The following is a 20966-nucleotide window of genomic DNA, read 5'->3' as shown; positions in this document are numbered from 1 at the left end:
AGGGAGGCAAGATCTAGTAGTCCTCTTGCATCAGCATCAAACTCCATCGGAGCCGTATTTAGACCTTGGTGTTAGATTTGTCATCAGATGGTACACTTGGAAGGATGGATCCTCGTCGGGACGACGACAACAAAAGGGGGGGTAGATTGTAGCAGTTGTTAGTAATTGCCGTTGGCATAATGACGGGGCGGGTTTATTTCGCATGATTTAGTAGACTATAAAAGCGGCGCGGTAGTGTCTTTGGGATGTGCGTCCCATCGTCACGAATGACGTTATCCATTTCTGGTGCGTCACGGAATTGTCTGTCTGGTAAGGAGCTGAAGTTGTGGCTGTACTTCTACGTGTTGATCTTGAGTAAAGTTTTTATTTACGTATCTGGCTCCTTTCCCTAGAGTGTGGACTGAGGACTCCGGTGATACATTATAGCGACGTGCGTTGCAATAGGATGTTTTAGTGCCGCAAGTTCAAACCGGTAGGTTGGTTTATTATTACTCGTGTTATGGGGTGGGGTAATTAATCTTTTCCTTATCTTTCCGTGATATGACAGAGTGCGGGACGTTGCAGTGGGCTTTCTGTTGGCTGTTCCCTTTTGCTGGTGCTGCTTTCTTTGTTGCTGTTCGTATGGTTGGGATTTGGGCGGATAAATCCTCGCATGACGACGCTTGAAACGCGCTGAATCTCCCTCAGCAGGGCGCTGCAGTATAGACCGTCGGATCGACTGCACCTTGCCGGTGATCAGTGCTCACGTGCTGTTGCGTGGCGTTTTGCCGATATTAGGTTTGAGTTCCGAAGCTGGACACTTTAAACGTCTGCCGGAGTGGCCGCCTGGTGTGTCGCAGATTCGGCAACGTAACTCGCTCTCTCTTCCTCCACAATTCCTCGAAACGGTTTGACCATCATTAGCCATTCACTAGCCAATGTCGAGATGGAAAGTGCTTTTGTGTTTTAATGTTTCCCTTTAATTGGTTTATTTCTTTATTCTGTTTCTTTATGATATCTGTGAATGAGACCTGGTATAATTTAAATGGTTGATTCATTCTGGCGAATTATTTTTCTTTATTTGTGCTAGTTACGTCTCTGTGAATTTGTTTATTTAACATCCTGAGCTTGGTTGGCTCGGCTTTGTGTATTTTCTTTTTTTTTGTATCTTCTTTTGGTCAATATCTTCTTTTGGTCAATACGTCTGTGTATTTTTTTACTATTATTTCCTTGTGGGATAGTTGAGTTTTTTGTGATCTGGTTAATTGCTTACCCAGTACTTTAAACTCAGTCATTAAGCAATCTCTCTTCGACCCAGTTTGTGAATTTACTTAGTTGTGCATTTATTATTTAATTTTGTTTGTTAAGGTTTTGTGTATGTTGTTTATGATTGCATGTTCTTTTCTTTTGAGTACCAAGTTTTAGGAGAATAAGTGTATGTTTAAGTGGAATTTTCGCTCTCTCTCCAGGGGGGTCGGGGACCCAGACCCGTGTGTGTGTGTGTGGACGAGCCTTCCTCTCTGTTTGGTGGCGGTTTCCTCTTCCGTGTGCGGTGGTTCACATTTGAGGTGCAGTGTGAGTGCACGTGTGGTTGCCGTGGTGTCTTGAGGATAGGCAGTGGTTCTCATCCCTGGAGCAGGTGTAGCAGTGTGTCTGTGATATCTTTTTTTTTACTTGATTATTGGTACATGCTGTTTAATGGTTGTTAATAAAATTATATTTTTGTACTACACCTCTGTTTCTGATCTTGACTCAGCCGTAACCGAACTTGTGTGCTTTAAATCATTCTGAAAGGCGATTCCCTGGTAATGTTGCCTCTGGGGTGGCGTAGTCGAGCATTTTAGAGGTGTAAATTTGTGTTTCAGTTTACACTCCCCCTATCAAATCATAGAGCTGCCACATAATGATGCTGAATTTGTCCAGATAAGGTAAGTGTGTGATGTTTAAATGAGTAATAAAGGTAGAACAGCGATAATCTAGGATCACCGGTGATCCCTGATGGGTAAGGGGTTTTAAATACGCTCAGTTTATTAAATAGCCTACGTCTCAGTTTATTAAATACGCTCAGTCTATTAAATGTCTCTTGCAAACTATGAAGGGACAATGAATCAATACACTGACATGGCAAGGCTAGACTGATACTTTGTTTGCACTAGTCCTACCGTAATTTTGTGAATATATAATAAACTTGAGAACAGTTGTCAAAAACAAACGTTTGCTGATACTTTACCTCACAGTGTTATTCGGCTATCCAATGCTGAGCTTCCAGAGACGCTTAGAAACTTCACGAGACCGGCGAGATGCCTCCACAGGGTGGGAGATACGCGGCGTGATTGACAGCTTTGACACCAAATGTATATACGTGAAAATCAGATGACATGATTTCACAACTTTTCATTGGTCATTTAGATAATGTGAAGCATACTGTATACGGAAATTAACCTGGACATTATATCTGTCGAAAAATCTCAAAATCGGTAAAATGGACATACGCGGTTTTCATCGGACAGCGACGATATATACTCCTGTTTTTTTTGTTTTTTTTTATAAATACAGTATACCTTACAAAATGCCCCATTAATTATAGCTCTAAAATTAGTATGGGCCACTATTAAAACTGTTAAAAGAACTTTGTTGCTGAGACACACTAATGATCCATCATTGTTCTCATTCAGTGATGTTGTAATGTTCAGTGTATTTCCCTGATAATTAATGTTCTTTTTTTTTTCAGAGCGGTGTGAATGATGTTGTGGCAGCGGTTCAAGAGTATCAAGCTCAGTTACTGAACAGCTTGAGGAGTCAGCTACAAACAGTATTCCACAGACATGCAGGAAGTTAACTTCAGCAAGAAGCTTTGGGACTCTTTGACTCCTTTAAAGATCCATTTGCTGCAGTTTCAACATCATATAGACAGGACAGTGTCATAAAAGAAAGATTCAATTTTGTGGAAGCAGAAGAGGTTTCAGTTGGATCGGCAGTATGTTGTCAGAAAAGAGATAAACGAAGAGATCTCGCCATAAAAATCAAATGTTTCCATTATATACCCCTGATAAAGAGTTTAGAACAATTACTGTCTCATCCAAAAATCTTTGCCATGATAAATGGTGGATCCCAGAAATGCAGTGGTGGATATTTTTATGACATCATAGATGCTGAACTCATGCTGTCACACCCTTTATTTTCTTCTAGACCCTCTGCTTTACAGGTAATCCTTTATTCGGATGAAATCGAAATTTGCAATCCCCTTGGGTCTCATGCGTCAAAGAATAAATTGCTCATGTTTTACTACACTTTGGGATCCATCAATCCAAAGTACAGGTCAAAATTAGCTTCAATCCGCCTTCTTGCCATTGCGAAGCAAAGTGAACTCTCAGAATGTGGAGTTGATGCCATATTGGCAAGATTGCATGAGGACTTGGTAAAGCTATACACTATAATGGGGTGAAAATTCATCTTGCAAGTGGTGAACATGAACTATATGGAGCAGTGGTTTCCATTTGTGGAGATACTTTAGCTCAACATGAGTTGTGTGGATTTAAAGAGGGCGTGGGCTTTGCGTACAGTAAATGCAGACATTGTGAATGTTCTTTTGAGGACATGCAAATGTTTTTTAATGAAGATAACTTTGAGCAAAGGACACTAGAAAGACATATTCGACAGTGCAGTGACATTGAGAAAGCCAGCACTGAGTATCTCAGGAACAGCCTTAAAACTACATACGGAATAAACCGAAGGAGCAAAGTAATGGATTTCCCTGCCTTCAATTTAATCCAACAAACACCTCAAGATATAATGCAAGTCATTCTTGAGTGCATTGCTCCTTTGGAAATTAAGTGTATGTTGAATCAATTGGTTCTTTTGGGACAACTTGACCTAGATGTTTTCAATGCTGATATCATTGGTTTCCCATACTCTCCACAAGATACTAGAGATAGGCCTAGCCCTATTGCGTACAGTACATTAGCTTCCAATGACAACAAACTGAAACAGTCATCAGGTCAAATGCTTGTTTTACTCAAAATATTGCCATTTCTGTTGGATGTGATTAGAGGTACTGCTTATTTTTCATTCATTCTTGAGCTTCTGGAGATTGTTCAAATTTTGTTTTCACCTGTTATTTGCCTTGAGACTATTGACAAGTTGAAAGTACTTATTGAACAGCATCTTAAACATTTTAAGGACCTTTTCTCAGAGAACAACATTACACCTAAACAACATTACTTGATTCATATTCCATCCCAGATTAAACTGTTGGGACCAATGCTACGTCACATGTGCATGAGATTCGAATCCAAACATTTTTTTTTTTTTAAATGGGTTTCAAAAGTAAATTTCAAAGATGTCTGTAAGTTCTTGATTAAGCATAACCAAATGATTGAATGCTGTCAGAATGTAAACAGTTCCGACCAACCTATTTTTACCAGTGAATGTGTATTGGGACCAGTATCAGAAATAAAAAACATGCCACATTTAACAGGAAAAGTAAGGGACTACTTTGGAGTTGATCAGATAAGCCATGCAGTGTCTGTGAAGTGGATTACTTTGAATGGAAACAAATACATTAGTGAAAAATCATTACTTGTGTGTATGGCAAATGCTAGTAGCCTACCTGAATTTGGACTTGTGAGGAACATATTTGTCATAAATTCATCTTTGTATTGTTTTGAGTGTCAGATGTTCAGTACAGTCTGTTTTGACAGAGACTACATGTCTTATAAAATTGAGGTTCCCAACCTGGCAGAGGCAACTGAACTGGTAAATGCAGACAACCTTGTAGACTTCACACCGTATTACAGTTTCAGTCACCGGGACATTACATATGTCCCCTATGAAGTATTACCTCGGAGATGTGATTGAATTACATAAAGCCTCAAATGTGTGAGAAAGTTATGGGTGTTTTCTATAAATTGCATACTATTTTAGCTGTATAAATTTTTTTTTCTTTCATTTATCATTGTGATGTTTTGGAATATTCTTGGTTAAATACAAGCTAAGCTCAAACTACAGTAGAATGTTGATCAAACCTTTTTTAAGAAGAAAATGTTAAATCCGTTATTTTTGTGCTCATCAACATTACACAACAAATGCTGCCGAAAATCTTAACCTGTATTGAACCCAGGATATTCCTTGTATAAAGATATTTATAACGTTGTATAAATATGCACATGTAAAGTGGTGTCTGTTTTAACAGCCACAGGGATACAAAATTCTTTAAGTGTTACTTTGCAAGTGATTATTCTACATACACGAAATTCATTGTTGTATGTTTTTGTTGATACGAAATTTAGTGAATCAGAATCAAATACACTTTTTGACCAAGTGTTTATGTTCACACAAGCAATTTGTCTTCCTTTAATTTTCAAATACCTGAACAGACACAAACCTATGAACAGGAGATGACTAACAAAACAAAATCATAAATTTGACTTTGACTTTCTTAATTAAGATTCTTGAAATTAGAATTTGTAGGGGTACTATTATTCTTAAAATTAGCATAAATATCTAATTGAACATGCACAAAAACTTGCACTTTATAACTGTCACATGTTTCTAGTAAAATCGACCTCAAAATTAGTTAAAATGTACTTGTCAAGACCGAAGAAAACCAATTTTCTTAAATTAAGATTTAAAGTCTAGCGTGCAATGTATTATATAAGACTTTTTATATTTCATGGCAAAAAACAAGATGTATTTTCTAGAAATAAATTTTTTTCCCCTTTCTTAGATTTCAGTTTTTGCAGTGCAGGCCATCCAAGGTGTCAGTGACTTGCTTTCTTCAGTGGAACACGATTATAGAAATTTAGTTTTCGTTGAAAAGTCAAGCGGTGGAAGTCAATAAGGTTCAAAATGCAGATAACATGCAAAACCAAAATAATCCTTGCAACTTTAGCTGATACACTGAGGTCTTATTAAGTGGAAGGATCTTTCTGTTTAAGAAATAAAATTTGATTTACAGCTTAATTATTGACAACATTGCTAGGCTCTGAGCAAGGGACATTTTTGGGATGGGAAAATATATGTACAAAAAAAAATATTTAATAAATGTGCAGTATCACCAACAGGAATGTTGGAGTTGGCCAAACTAAAAGAACAGACCAAAATGGCTCAACAGAAGATTGAACACCTTGAGGAACGCATTAAATACCTGGAAGAGGCCAACAGTGAGCTAAAAAATGATAAGGAATTCCTGCTTTCACAAATGAAGGGAGTCCCAAGGGCTCCTGCATCTACTGGAAAGTCAGGTACATTAGCAACACAATTACCATTATTCATGCAGTTTTAAATGTTTGTGGAAGTCATGGAGGACAGAGAAACTCTGATAGAGCCTCTATCAACTTTTCCTTCCTATCTGGTACATTCCTCACAGCACACAGAGCAAAAGTGTAGCAACTATTTTTAATTTTAGGTGCAAATTCACTGAAGGGCGTGCAGAAAAGAGTTCTCATTGTGGAGCCACTGGAAATTACAGATTTAAGGGTGCAGAGACAGAGTTAAGACCACTTTGTCTTTCAAATTTAAGTTGCCAATCGCTGTAGGGGCTTTAAAGTCACCATGAAATGTAATTTTACAATTCATATTTTTATATGCAATACTGTAGTGTTTATTGTAAATGATTTATCTGTGCACTTCATTCATTTAAAAAAATTCATGTACCCTTATAATCTTTAATCAATACATTATCCTTCCCTGAGTTCCCTCCCCCCTCGAAACGACTTCTCTTCTCTTCCTGTCATGTGCTATGGCGCGAGGGCGTGGCCACTCCCCTCAAACCGTTAGTCTGCTATTAGCGAGAGATGGAAAGCACGAGCGCAGAAGTAAAACCCTGCCCTCTATTCAATTTCACTTGGAAATACATCAGAACACTGGAGGAAAGTCGTTTGTTACCTCCGGTTCATGGGGACTTTAAATAGAATATAGTTACTCCTCTTCACTCTAAAATGCCTAAATGGAGTTTTCGTTCCTTACCACTGTCGCCTTTGGCTTGCCGGGGGATCAATTAAACTATAGTTAAACTATATTAAATTAAATGTTTTCATAAATTATATATATATGCAGGGGCGGCTGGCCAATAGAGGGCGCTAGGGCGCCGCCCCCCCCATGAGCCAGAACACAGTTTATGAGCCACATGCATAAATAAATACATAAATAAATAAATAATATATACAAATTGTCAATATTTGTGTGTTTGAGATATTAAATGCACCCAGTATATGTAAAAAAAATATGCTAGAAATTCAAAATATCTGTTTTTTCTACACGTCCCCTCCAGCTCTGTGCACGTGATCAGCTCTGCCCCAGAAAGTCGGGTCTCTGGAGCAGTTTAGCCAATTGCTGATTTAAGATATAAATGTTTGACATAATCTGTAGCCAATCAGCGAGCTCCAATCAGGTCAGCTATGGGCGATTCTTTTAGCGCCCCAAACTGCGCGCGCATCTCTATCAGACAGCACAACCCGGTATCACGACAAGATGTGAAATAATCATGTTGGTCCACTTCGGAAAACGTGTAGATGTCACGGTTTAACCCCCTCAAACGTGAAACTTACACGTTTGCGTTAACACGTTCCAGTGGAGAAATACCCGGATGTTGACCTATTCTACACGCTATCGCCGTAAGCTCTGGCATAACGACCTATTTTGGTTTTCATTAAACCGAGAAAAATGGAATTTTGTTGTATTGACGATCACGGAGCAATTTTATATTATTTATTTAAAATGTAAAAAAAATAACATTTATTATTTTCAAAGTGAAAAGCATTCATTTGCCTTGATCCACGCCGAAAAAACGTCTAAATGTCACGTTTTTAATGAAGTAATGAGTAAAACGTCTCTTTTTCTTGAGTCCCCTAGCTCCTCGTTTAGGCGAAAGGTACGCTAAAACAGTGTATTACATCGACGTTAAACCATGTTAACCATAACCTTTTAAATACTCAACCTAGTTCCGTTGCTTAGTAACTAACTGACCGAATGTAAGACGTCACGTGACGTCGCCGTAATTTGCTAAAGTTTAATTTAAATTTTAAAGAAGAAAAAAAAACACTGAATAACTACTTCACAGGATTAATACCCTCAAATGTGAAACTTGCATATTTTTCCAGCTGTGGAAATTCTGGGAAAATACCCGTTAATGCCTGTTAATGATGATGACGTTAAAAACTCCCTCTTGCAACCACGACTTCCTCCTCTTCGGACTTCACCAAGCAGGTAAGACACGTTGACAACAATATGTACAACAATGTAATTATATAAGAGCTATTGCCTTATTTTATATTTTTATGGTGTTCTTTGGTCACTCAGTCAATGTCTTATTTTGAACGGAAAATAGAGTTGTAACGTTATCAATTCACCGTTAGTTTTACAATTAAGATGGCTGAGCAGGACATTGGTGCAGCGGAGGATGCTATGTTCCATACAGACCGGCTTTTGGCTCAAATGAAAGTGAGTATCTTTAGTTATACAGCAGTCTGCTCATTTTGCAAATGAATGAGATTCATACATTGAGTAAAAATGGGAGAAGACCCACTGCTTTTGTGTTTACATATAATGTTGAATTTCTGTCATGCAAGGAAAAGCAAGATGAGAAAAGAACATCACCTAACCGGAAGAGTAAATTTCAGTGGATTGAGAGAGACTGTGAAGGGTGTCCACTGCTGAAAAGAAAGAGCAGAAGTGGAGAAACGCATATGCGTTCTTCAACTACAGGTTGGTCTTCGTATCCTACTGTATATTCTGAATGGGTGTGTGTGGAGCCAGGCTAGGTTGTTCTGTGTCTTCTCTGGTTAAATCACCTATAAATGTAGTATATCACTGCTTTTGATTGTTACAACACATTTCAGGATGCCCCCTTGCTAGTATTACTTCCAAACAAACTTTGTCTGAACAGTAGTTATGTTTCTTTCTGCTAGAGTACCATGTCTGATTTACTTGCACCAAAATGCAAAATTATTTAAGGGAGACTTTATCCAATATCTTTCAGTCCTGAATCCTTGTGAACCAGCTGAGGAGGTACCCAAGGTGACAGAACAAAGCTTGTCTCAACACTTACTTGGTAGGATGACTCCTTATTGTCATTATTTTAATCAAATTAACAGTGTGAAATGATTGTTTGTTACTTCACTATATTGTAGCCAAGTAGTTTAATCTTTCCAGAACCACAATGGGGTGTTTGTAGAACCACTAAGGAGCTTTTTTTCATGTCCCTCTTTCAGACAGTGAGATGCAGAAACTGCAGGAGATTCTGGCAACAACTGTTGTAGCTTCAGATGGTCCTTCAACATCATCATCATGGAGCTTGCGACAGTCTGCAGCCCAAGATGAGTGGCAGAAAGCAAGGCCCTACCACCTGGACTGCTTGTTGTTCTCCAGAGTGGTCAAGGAAAATAAATGCAGTCAGTGCTCATCTCCTGCCATTATTCGTTGCAGAGACTGCATGCCAGAAGAGTGGCTGTGTATGGAGTGTGATTTAATTTGCCACCAAAATCTGGTACTCCATAACAGGGATTCCTGCAGTGATGGATTGTACCGGCCCATTCCGCCAACAAGTGTGCTGTGTGAAAGAAAATGGCAAATATACATTAAAAAATCAAGGTACTGCTCTGATTATTTTGGTGTGTGTGAACAACTTCTATTTACATTTCTCTTACAGTCCTTCTTTAAGCTCTTTTCAAAATGGTGTAATTTCTTTTTAGTTCGGCTGTTGCCTAAAGTGAGACCTGACCGACTGTGCACCTGTGACCCTACAAACAACACAGAATCTGCTGGCAAAGCAACTATTTTGGTTTGCATAAATGGTAGGTAGGGTTTAGCCTTTATTTTTTGGTTTTGCAGTTAAGGGTCACAAGATATTCATACGTTTTGCAGTTATTTGTCACAAGATATTCATACGTTTGATTCTTTTAAGGTCGTTATGACTTGTACTTGCCCAATTTGGCGTGCAAAGTGTGTCTATCACAATGGACACCTGACAGAAGCGACCTCATAAGAAGTGGGTATTGGCCAGCATCTGTGAATGCTGACACATTGTTTTCAGTGGATGTATTCAGCACATTTGAGGAGATGAAAACCGTTGCTCCAGGTTCGTCAAGACAAGGATTTTTGCGGCTGTTAGAGCAGAGGACAGAGCAGTTTGGAAGGGTATGATCCGTGTGGATGAAGATTTCCTTAATTAGAGACCATTGGCTATTTCGTTTTACTTTTCTCTTAACTATTTGCTTATTTACAGAGGGGTAAAATACATGGGGATGTATTTCAGAGGAGATTTGTGGAATACACTTTTTGCCAGTTTCTATGTGAGAAAATGGCAAATGTGGAGCACTTCACCTGCCCAGCATGTACACCCAACATGCTTGCGGTTTCTGCAGACGGCAACAGAAAACTGTACAGATTTCAACACTCTAAAGGGTAATGCAAGGCAAGGTGCCACACTACACGGCTTTGCTGTACGGCTTGCACTGCACAACATTACTCTGTGACGGGGGCACTACATCATAGTAGATCATATTATCACAACACAGAAGCTTCTATTTGTCATCAGATAATTATTCAAGGTTCCATGATAGGTTTTACTTGTTTCTGCTTCCTCCCTGGTTTCCTCTTGTGCTGTCATTGGCCATTACTCAGCACCATTTTATAGACTTATCATACACCCAGCACACTACAACAGCATGACACATTTTATACTGATAATTTTAAAACCTGCTTAGAAACATCAGGATAACTGATACCACCGATACTGGTATGGAATATCGAGATGATACCAGATATCAGTATAAATTTGCCGCACTTTAAAATTTAGTACAAAGAACCATGTGGTGATAATTTTGTATTTTGCAGCTGTGCGCCTGGCTTAAGTTGTTTCACACCTTCTAAAACCTACTGAACAAATGCTGTCTGCCACTGAATATTGCTTTTTTCTGCTTTCATTAAGGTCAGAGGAACCATACTTTGAGGGTATCTTCATTGCCAAAGATGCGGACGTATCCTCTTTCATTGAAGAAATCAGGAGTAAAGTGACAAGTGTTAGTAATGATTCAGAGTTTGTAGCCCTGCTGTGTAAATGCAGTATTTTTGCCATCTAGTATACATGTTGTTGTTTTTTCTTCCTTTTTCATGCAGACTCCAGGAAAAGGCACTTGTGGAGCTAGTCAGTGGTCTGCTGCCAGGGAGACTGCTAGAAGAGCAAGCAAACTTGATGAAGAGGGTCTTGAGGTAGCTGTTTGCAGGCATGGGGTGATACTAAAGGGTCTCAATATGTACAGGGGGGAGATCTTTGCGTATCCCCTGTTCCTGCAGAAGGAGCTTTAGGCAGCCACAAACATTAATTTCTACTGCACTGACATCTCATGCAAGTACTGGCCCTATCTTCAGAAGATCTCAGTCTCTATGCCTGAACTGAGCCCTCTTCTTCAAATGAGGCCGTTTCTGTCAGTCATGCTTGCCAAGGCCCATTCAACTAAGTGTGAGGTATTGTCTTTATTATGCCATTTACTATTGCTATTTAATTTAATTATTGATAATGGGAATGAACGATTTATATCTTTGCAAAACTGAGATTGGTGCATCCCTAACCAATAACTCTTTCACACATTTGTTAGATTGTCTGGAGTGGTAGGAATCAGGAGGGTGCTGGCGCAACTGCAGGGGAAGAGGTGGAGATGGTGAACAGTTTCCTCTCTCGTTGTGCCCTCACAACTAAATACATGACCAAATCTGGTATGTGATCCTGCTTTATTACATTAATAAAAAATGTCTTGTTCTTTCAGTTATTCTTTCAGTAGTCTTTCATTCTTTATATAAAAATACAGAAGAGAAACCTTTATTTTAATTAAATTTGAATTTGAATAGGCCACCCAGTAACATTTGAATATGTTTTCAAAAAGCTCGCAATGACAAGCTGACTGTACATGCAATTGGGTGGAATAGACGCAAGCATGATGGCCTTCATCTTGCATTGTCCAACAGATATGTCATGGTATTGACCATTTTACACAGAATTAAAATCTGGTCCAAGATAGCAAAGGCAATTGTTTGTTTGCATTTTTATTGTAGACCGTCCGAAAGGCTGAGGCTGAGTCCCAGAGGCTGGAGAACTTGAGCCGTGAACTTGGGTGTCCTGAGAACATGGTTCAGCAGTGGGTACATGACGTCAGACAGTGGGCCACTGATGGTACAGTATTGACGTTCTAAATAATAGGCTATTTACAAAAACAGCATAGTGTGCTAGACAGTGTTGAGGACGTGTTACTGTAATCACATTACTTTCTTCTTTAACACATTACAGTTCCAAATGAATATCATGTTTAAGGTGTTTTAGGCAACGTGGCAAACTGCACATACAGCATAGTGCTGGTAGACATAGTGCTAGTGATGCACTGTCAGGTAAATTTGTGGTCTCTATGCCTGTACCTTACTCAGGTTGAAATGGCTCTGCCCCAAATGCCTTATAACTAACAATTCAGTAATTCAGCTATCAGAAATGTAAACTGACCTTTCCTGAGTGGTTATTTATTCATGCTTTTGTCTCCTCCCAAGATTCTGTAGATGCCAGACAGGATGACCAACATATCTTTCAGCGGTCGATAGAGCACATACAGTATGTCTGGGTGTCTATCAAAAAAAGCAAGCCTTTTTAATCAGACAGGTATGTTGTTGACTTATCTATTTTATTTACATGAGTTGCAAATCTCTTGTCTGGATTTTATGTTTCTGTCATGTGTTTTTGAAATTATAGACAGCAACAAGATTCGACAATTGCGGCGACGGAAATTGGGGGACGAGAAAAGAAAACTCTTTGAAGCGATCAAATGATACAATGAGCAGGTGACAGTGGAGGAGGGCATAAATGAGCAGATGGTGGAGAGCCGACTCTCTATGGTGGGCCATGCCAGTGGGGAGGACAGTCTAATATGGCCATGGGAGGTTCACAGCACTGGTATGGAACAACTTCTGTGAGGGAGAGGGATTACATTGAGCAAACAGATGTTGATGCAGCTTAACCCTTTCACACGTAAGTTTAAAATATTCGAACTGACCCCCCAGCGTGAGTTTTTCAAGGCGACCGTTATTTAGAACTTGTCACTTTAATGTTTCCATGGTGACGCGTCATTGTTTGTCACGTGACACAGCGCAACCACAACACAGCGCTGAATAAATGATGATTTGCTTTTATGTCATTTCCCTTTTTTATTAAAAATATTCACAAATGTATTAGCCATAGCATGAAACACTGATATTCCGATTGTCAAATATGTGCAAGTGGATGTGTTTTGATGTTTAAACACCTTTATAACGATCGCGTTAGTTGAGCTGTATGCGCGATGGGCAGCGCCATGTTAGTTTGTTTCACAGTTCAGAGAATCGGATCTGTTGGATTTACACATCAATTCCTCCACTTCTCACGAAATGCATGAAAGTAAGTGGCCGGTGAACTGGGAGAAGAATAGGGTCAAATGTAAAGCTACTTACACAATGTGTATCTGATATGAATAAAACGTGTCGTCTTATTATAATGTAAAGGATTATTATTGCCGCTTCCATAGACATCAGTGTGTATTTTACAAACTCAAAATCATTGTTTTGCTAGTACTTGTGTGTATTTAAATGTCGGAAACCTAAAATAAACATTATGTGGTTGAAAACACTCAATAGTTGTGATATATGACAGCACTGAGTGGGTCCTTCTCTGGCTCAGCGCCAGCAAACGCGCGAAAGCACGTTTGAATTTAGCAGTTGATCACGTGATGCACTGACCGTTCTAATCACACCGGTGTGATCGTACGCTCCAGGGAACAGCCAAGACTGATCACACCGGTGTGATCGTACGTGTGAAAGGGTTAATGGGCATGTATGCTATACAACTATATTGCAGCTTACAGGTCAATCCTGTTGACTGGCTCATTTGTATGACTTTAGAATCTCACTAAGAAGAAGATCTTCGATGCATACATGTCAAAGATGCGGCTGCAAGAAGAGAAGATCCTAATTCTTAGGGAGATGAGACAGCACTGCACCTACCTCAGAGGGCTGGCTGATGGCATTAGGAAGCTGATTGCTGAAATGTCTGGAGGAAACCGTGGTAAGAACATGGGGATAACACTATGGAGGTGCCATGTTATAATCCTGTTCAGAGATGGAAATGTATGACAGCTATCTTAACTGGGTCTGGCTCTAAATGGGTAAGAATTAATGTGTTCCATTAATGTGTGCCTTTTTCGTTTTATATTTCCTCCTAGGCAGTTTAACTGACGAGGGGCATTGTGGGCTACGGTGTCTTCTACAGGAACGGCTTGCTGATGTGGAGGAGAAGATTCAAGTTGTTTCCTCAAGATACAGCTTGGCTTTAGGACCTCTATTCCCTGAAGACTGGTCCAAGGAGATACCGGATGAGAGTAAAGGACTTGAATACGAGAGCTCTGAGGACAGTGATTTGGAAGATGTCTAATTTGTGAATTGACGTGTTTTTGCAGTTTTGTTTTGGTGGTTTTGGACAATACCTATTTGAATAGATAGCCTCCCTCATTTATTTTACATAAATACCATTGCCTTTATTGTGATAAACTAGAAGATTTATTTCAGAGTCAGATGAAGTGTCCCCACACACCAGCCCTGTAATTGGTCAAACTGATGTACTTGGTCCTGACTGTATAAATAAAAGCTGTGTAAAGTGTTCTTTCTGCTGTTATGCTTTATCTGCTCTGTATGCTAGGCTTAATTTTTCCTGCTGTACCACATTCTCACACAGTCATAGTCTGACAGTGAGTTGTTGAATGACTACCACCAAGAGTACTTTATGGATATTATAGTAACTACATTAGTCTAATATATATGGCTGTTTTTGTTGAAGCTCATCCAACTGCAGACATATTAGGTGAAAGTATTTGTTGTAATTTGTGCCTCTTATTAATACCACAGAGCAACATATAAGTCACACGTGCTACAAAAAAAAATCTGTTTGTGCAATTAATTATCTGCCACAGACCCACCCAGTTTTGCATTGACTTTGCATTGTTCCTTCACTATTACTATTCAGAGTGTTAGAGTTTGGTTAAATTAACTGTTTAATGATTCAGCTGTATGAAAAACTGTATTATAGAGGTTTGAGACAGCATAGTGGGGGGAGGGGGGCACAAGTTACATTAGGAAATGTTGGCATGGGACATTTATTGATACAGGGGTTGGTAAAAAATTTGATTTGTGAAATTTGAGACCCCTAACGTTCTGTGTTCACAGAAGGCAGAGCCACAAATCTGAAAATTTTGATTTGGGGTGCAAAAGGGTCTATGAATGAGAGGGGTGTGATTTCAACTTGCTCCCTTGTTTTGTATCATATGTAGTTGTTTGATGCAACATCTCATTGTTATGTTAGAAACGTTAGAAGTTAGAAATGGTAAACCTAGGTTTAATACCCATAAAATGCATATGGGTCTAAGTAAGTAAAGTTTATTTATAAAGAGCTTTTCACAGATAAAAGACTGAAATGACATGTCCCCTCGGGTCTTATAACGAACAGGCCTTTGTCACACCAGATAATATGGACTGCCTTTGCCATCTTTAAAATATGCCATTCAAGATAACATAGAACTTTTAAATTCAACAAATAAGTGTGTCTTTATGCTCTATATCACGTATGTTTCCATTGCTGATATGTGAGCCCTGCGACGGCCTATCTGACCCATGCAGTTCATAGGCACGATATTAAGCTTAGACCTAGGGTTGACATTTCTAACAAAAAGACCTCATAGAGCGATGAAATTTGTTATATAATGTCCCACTATGATGTAAAGTAAGGGAGAGATGTGAAGTTACACCTTGCACACTCTCAGACTCTGTAGCGCCCCCTAGGAATGTCATTTTCCCAGTCTTTGGCTCTGCCTTCTGGCAACACACAACCAGGTAGAGGTCTCAAATTTGACAAATAATTGTGTCTTTATGTCCTGTATAACATATGTTTCATAGGCTGGTATGTGAAGAAATTACTGACATGACCCCTGCCATGGCCTGTCTGACCGATGCAGTTCATAGGCACGATATTAAGCTTAGACCTAGGGTTGACATTTCTAACAAGAAGACCTCATAGAACGATGAAATGTGTTACATAATGTCCCACTATGATGTAAAGTAAGGGAGAGATGTGAAGTTACACCTTGCACACTCTCAGACTCTGTAGCGCCCCCTAGGAATGTCATTTTCCCAGTCTTTGGCTCTGCCTTCTGGCAACACACAACCAGGTAGAGGTCTCAAATTTGACAAATAATTGTGTCTTTATGTCCTGTATAACATATGTTTCATAGGCTGGTATGTGAAGAAATTACTGACATAACCCCTGCCATGGCCTGTCTGACCGATGCAGTTCATAGGCACGATGTTAAGCTTATACCTAGGGTTGACATTTCTAACAAGAAGACCTCATAGAACGATGAAATGTGTTACATAATGTCCCACTATGATGTAAAGTAAGGGAGAGATGTGAAGTTACACCTCGCACACACTCAGACTCTGTAGCGCCCCCTAGGAATGTTATTTTCCCACTCTTTGGCTCCGCCTCCTGGCAACACACAACCAGGTAGAGGTCTCAAATTTGACAAATAATTGTGTCTTTATGTCCTGTATAACATGTGTTTCATAGGCTGGTATGTGAAGAAATTACTGACATGACCCCTGCCATGGCCTGTCTGACCCATGCAGTTCATACACAATTAGTTTTTATATCTATCTATCTATATATATTCGGAATTTCTTCTTGTGTTTGTCCACTGTTTTGTCTTATGATAATAATGGCACTGTCCATGGAGCGGACCCGACCTGTTTTACATTACACTGCTGGTTATATATTCTCTATATAACTGTGTATGTGACAAATAAAATCTTGAACCACAAATGTAAAACATTATGTGAAATAATAGTGGAAAATCATATGTCGTATCATATCATATCATTATGTGCAATGTGGATAAGTCTTACGTGTTAATAAATTCAGTTCTAACCCTGCAATAACATCCATTCTTTAATGTTCTACTGCCTAGTTTTTATCCATATCAGGTAATGCCTGACCAACCTCTGTAACTCGTTCCTTAAAAATATCTCCCTTGTATACCTCCTGGCTGCTGTGGGAGCAATCTGAAATACACAATTTGTTTTTGGTGAAATGTCCATTAATTTTCAATGCAAAACAATCACTAGATTCTTGGTCTCAAAAAATAAATTAGATAGATATTTTTGAAAAAATATACACCCACCATTTTTCTTCTTCTTCCACTTGTTTCCTCCAGGAGTAGGGATGGCAAGAGTAGGGGGTGAGGGGGTGGTAATGGCAAGAGTAGGGGGTGGGGGGGGGGAGGACTGGTAAGAGTAGGGGGTGGAGGGGAAGGACTGGCAAGAGTAGGGGCTGGAGGGGAAGGACTGGCAAGAGTAGGGGGTGGAGGGGAAGGGCTGGCAAGAGTAGGGGGTGGAGGGGAAGGACTGGCAAGAGTCCGGGCTGGAGGGGAAGGACTGGCAAGAGTAGGGGCTGGAGGGGAAGGGCTGGCAAGAGTAGGGGGTGGAGGGGAAGGGCTGGCAAGAGTAGGGGCTGGAGGGGAAGGACTGGCAAGAGTAGGGGGTGGAGGGGAAGGACTGGCAAGAGTAGGGGCTGGAGAGGTAGGACTGGCAAGAGTAGGGGGTGGAGGGGAAGGACTGGTAAGAGTAGGGGCTGGAGTGGTAGGACTGGCAAGAGTAGGGGGTGGAGGGGAAGGACTGGCAAGAGTAGGGGGTGAGGGGTGGGAATGGCAAGAGTAGGGGATGGGGGGAAGGACTGGCAAGAGTAGGGGGTGGGGGGGGAGGACTGGCAAGAGTAGGGGCTGGAGGGGAAGGACTGGCAAGAGTAGGGGGTGGGGGGTGGGAATGGCAAGAGTAGGGGGAGGAGGGGAAGGACTGGCAAGAGTAGGGGCTGGAGGGGAAGGACTGGCAAGAGTAGGGGCTGGAGTGGAAGGACTGGCAAGAGTAGGGGGTGGGAGGTTAGGACTGGCAAGAGAAGGGGGTGGGAAGATAGGACTGGCAAGAGAAGGGGGTGGGAGGTTAGGACTGGCAAGAGAAGGGGGTGGGAAGTTAGGACTGGCAAGAGAAGGGGGTGGGAGGTTAGGACTGGCAAGAGAAGCCACAAAAGTATTTTCGTCACTTGATAAACTTAAGATTGAGCCACTGTAGTTACTTGGACTATTTTAACAATGTCTTTAATAACTTTTCGGGGCCGGCAAGTGTCAATCCCTTAGAAGCCTATGGAGGAGTGATCCAGCTCTCAGATTTCATCAAAAATATCTTAATTCATGTTCCGAAGATGAACGAAGGTCTTACGGGGTTGAACAACATGAGGGTGAGTAAATACTGACAGAATTTTTATTTTTGGGTGAACTATCCCTTTAATTATGATGAGCTACGGTCAATAAGTGTAAACCTAAAACTAAAAAATACAGGCGTTTAATATGTATGCAAGCCAAAAAAATAAAATAATAGTCTGTAACATACCAACAAAGAAGCGTCATCCCTCAGGTGGGATGAAGTGTTATTCTTTTTCTTGGCCTGGGACCATGTCTCTGATTTCAAATCAAAACTTTCTAATTTCTTTTTCAAACGCAACTTGTGGGGCTGCGCTGCTTTGCAGTACTTGCACGTCTTGCAAGCCACATTGAGTGGCATAGAACAAGACGCACATTTCTTTGTAGTTGAACCAGGTCCTGGCATATCTGTTTGGAAAGAGGCATAAAAAAACGGGTTTCACAATAATAATACAATGAAATGATATAAAAGTTGCCAAATTTTTCTGATCTTTGGCTGGTTAATCATTAACATCAGGGCATGGTGTCTCCGGCATTTTTTGGGGGGGGGGGGGGGGGGGATTATTCCGTTCTCCGTACTTTAAACAATGGTCACATTTGCTGGGGTAGGGTCTTAGCCACAAAGAATACAACTTAATAAAAAATGACGATTTCTTTGGGTTGCCTCGCTGAACAGCTCGCCGTTCTGGTAGAACATACATTGGCTTTTCTAACAAATGCAATTACCTGTACACCTGTGCACATTCCTCTCTATACCACATTGGTTCATAAAGTGTGGGGTGGTTGAGGGTGAAAATATGGAATGAGAACACAAGACAATCAACTACTGGTCACATTAAGTATGGCACTGATCTTACAGCATAGTTAATAATAACTTGAACTTATATAGCGCGTTTCATAGTTCCTAAGGTCGCTTAACAAATGGGGGGGGGGGGGGGGGATAGAATAAACTATCCTATTTGATGATGAGTTTATAGCCTACTTTATACTTAAATAGAAGGGACAGTTAAAGTTAGCCTAATTAGCAATACAACAGACATGCGCCAAAGAATGAAACTATACATAGCCAATCATAAAACTGTATTGGATGTGCCCAATTTATCCGTTTTAAACAAGAGCTCTCAAATAAATTGAAATGTTTAAAATGATTAACTGATAAAATATTTAAGTTGAACCGATTGATGAAATGAAGGTAACACTTTAGTTTAGGGAATAAATGTTAGCAATTAACAAATAACTAATGTGTCTGTATTAGAGCCTAATAAGGCCTGCATTAAATCATTAAGCATCATCATTATTCATTTATTAGGCCTGTATTCACCAATTTCCATATTCTCATTGAATAGGCCATTTATTTTTGGTAAATCCTTAATAACCTAAATACCTAAGGTTACTGATATGCAGTAAGGTCAACATAGAAAGTTTATAGCTTTCCAATATACTGATGACTCAACGTGTCTAACCGGCTTCTTATTGGCAAAATAAGACATTGACTGAGTGACCAAAGAACACCACAAAAATATAAAATAAGGCAAATGGCAATAGCTCTTATATAATAACATTATTGTACATATTGTTGTCAACGTGTCTTACCTGCTTGATGAAGTCCGAAGAGGAGGAAGTCGTGGTTGCAAGAGGGAGTTTTTAACGTCATCATCATTAACAGGCATTAACGGGTATTTTCCCAGAATTTCCACAGCTGGAAAAATATGCAAGTTTCACATTTGAGGGTATTAATCCTGTGAAGTAGTTATTCAGTGTTTTTTTTTCTTCTTTAAAATTTAAATTAAACTTTAGCAAATTACGGCGACGTCACGTGACGTCTTACATTCGGGTAGTTAGTTACTAAGCAACGGAACTAGGTTGAGTATTTAAAAGGTTATGGTTAACATGGTTTAACGTCGATGTAATACACTGTTTTAGCGTACCTTTCGCCTAAACGAGGAGCTAGGGGACTCAAGAAAAAGAGACGTTTTACTCATTACTTCGTTAAAAACGTGACATTTAGATGTTTTTTCGGTGTGGATCAAGGCAAATGAATGATTTTCACTTTGAAATGAATAAATGTTTTTTTTTTTACATTTTAAATAATTAAATAATATAAAATTGCTCAGTGATCGTCAATACAACAAAATTCAATTTTTCTCGGTTTAATGAAAACCAAAATAGGTCGTTATGCCAGAGCTTACGGCGATAGCGTGTAGAATAGGTCAACATCCGGGTATTTCTCCACTGGAACGTGTTAACGCAAACGTGTAAGTTTCACGTTTGAGGGGGTTAAACCGTGACATCTACACGTTTTCCAAAGTGGACCAACGTGATTATTTCACGTCTTGTCGTGATACCGGGTTGGACAGCAACACTATCGGAGCTGTACACTAGAAAGGCCTGGCTAGGTCATGCTAATGCCTTGTTTTGGTGATTACTTTTTAAAACAACAGTCACAGCTCCATCATGGACAGTTACCGGAGTGAGGGAAGCAGCACTTGAGAAAGTAAACAGTTTGAGTTAAATTTCAAATGCAAATGGGAAGTTTGTGCAATTTGTTTGTTTTTGTGTAAGAATGCCTCAGCCTTGTAATATGGCATTAAATAATTACTGACTTTATCACAAAGCAGTGATCATGCAGTTTGTGTTAAAATGTGTTTGGGTGGTTATTATTAATTATTATTATTATTATTT

The 20966-nt window shown here is 39.7% G+C and overlaps 3 long non-coding RNA genes across 4 annotated transcripts; all 3 read left to right on the top strand.

The window, feature by feature from the left end:
* The first annotated feature begins 8557 nt into the window (after positions 1–8557).
* LOC143718402 (uncharacterized) lies at positions 8558–9445 on the top strand. The gene is made up of 3 exons (XR_013196368.1): positions 8558–8682; positions 8957–9028; positions 9189–9445. It is a non-coding gene; the product is annotated as an uncharacterized LOC143718402 (long non-coding RNA).
* A 75-nt stretch (positions 9446–9520) lies between these two features.
* On the top strand, positions 9521–10786 carry LOC143718399 (uncharacterized). The gene is made up of 4 exons (XR_013196365.1): positions 9521–9567; positions 9669–9770; positions 9881–10113; positions 10202–10786. It is a non-coding gene; the product is annotated as an uncharacterized LOC143718399 (long non-coding RNA).
* Positions 10787–11567: 781 nt separating this feature from the next.
* LOC143718390 (uncharacterized) lies at positions 11568–12595 on the top strand. 2 transcript variants are annotated; one of them, XR_013196355.1, is made up of 4 exons: positions 11568–11691; positions 11859–11950; positions 12028–12110; positions 12511–12595. It is a non-coding gene; the product is annotated as an uncharacterized LOC143718390 (long non-coding RNA). The 2 variants fall into 2 exon arrangements; XR_013196354.1 differs by having other exon boundaries at positions 12028–12145; positions 12511–12569.
* Positions 12596–20966: the final 8371 nt, after the last annotated feature.

Source organism: Siphateles boraxobius, unplaced genomic scaffold (assembly GCF_051911475.1).
Source record: "Siphateles boraxobius isolate OS27281-9 unplaced genomic scaffold, OSU_SipBor_1 61, whole genome shotgun sequence".
NCBI classification, from domain to species: Eukaryota; Metazoa; Chordata; class Actinopteri; order Cypriniformes; family Leuciscidae; genus Siphateles; species Siphateles boraxobius.
The sequence above is the reverse complement of the archived record's forward strand: the minus strand, read 5'-3'. Positions and strand labels throughout refer to the sequence as shown.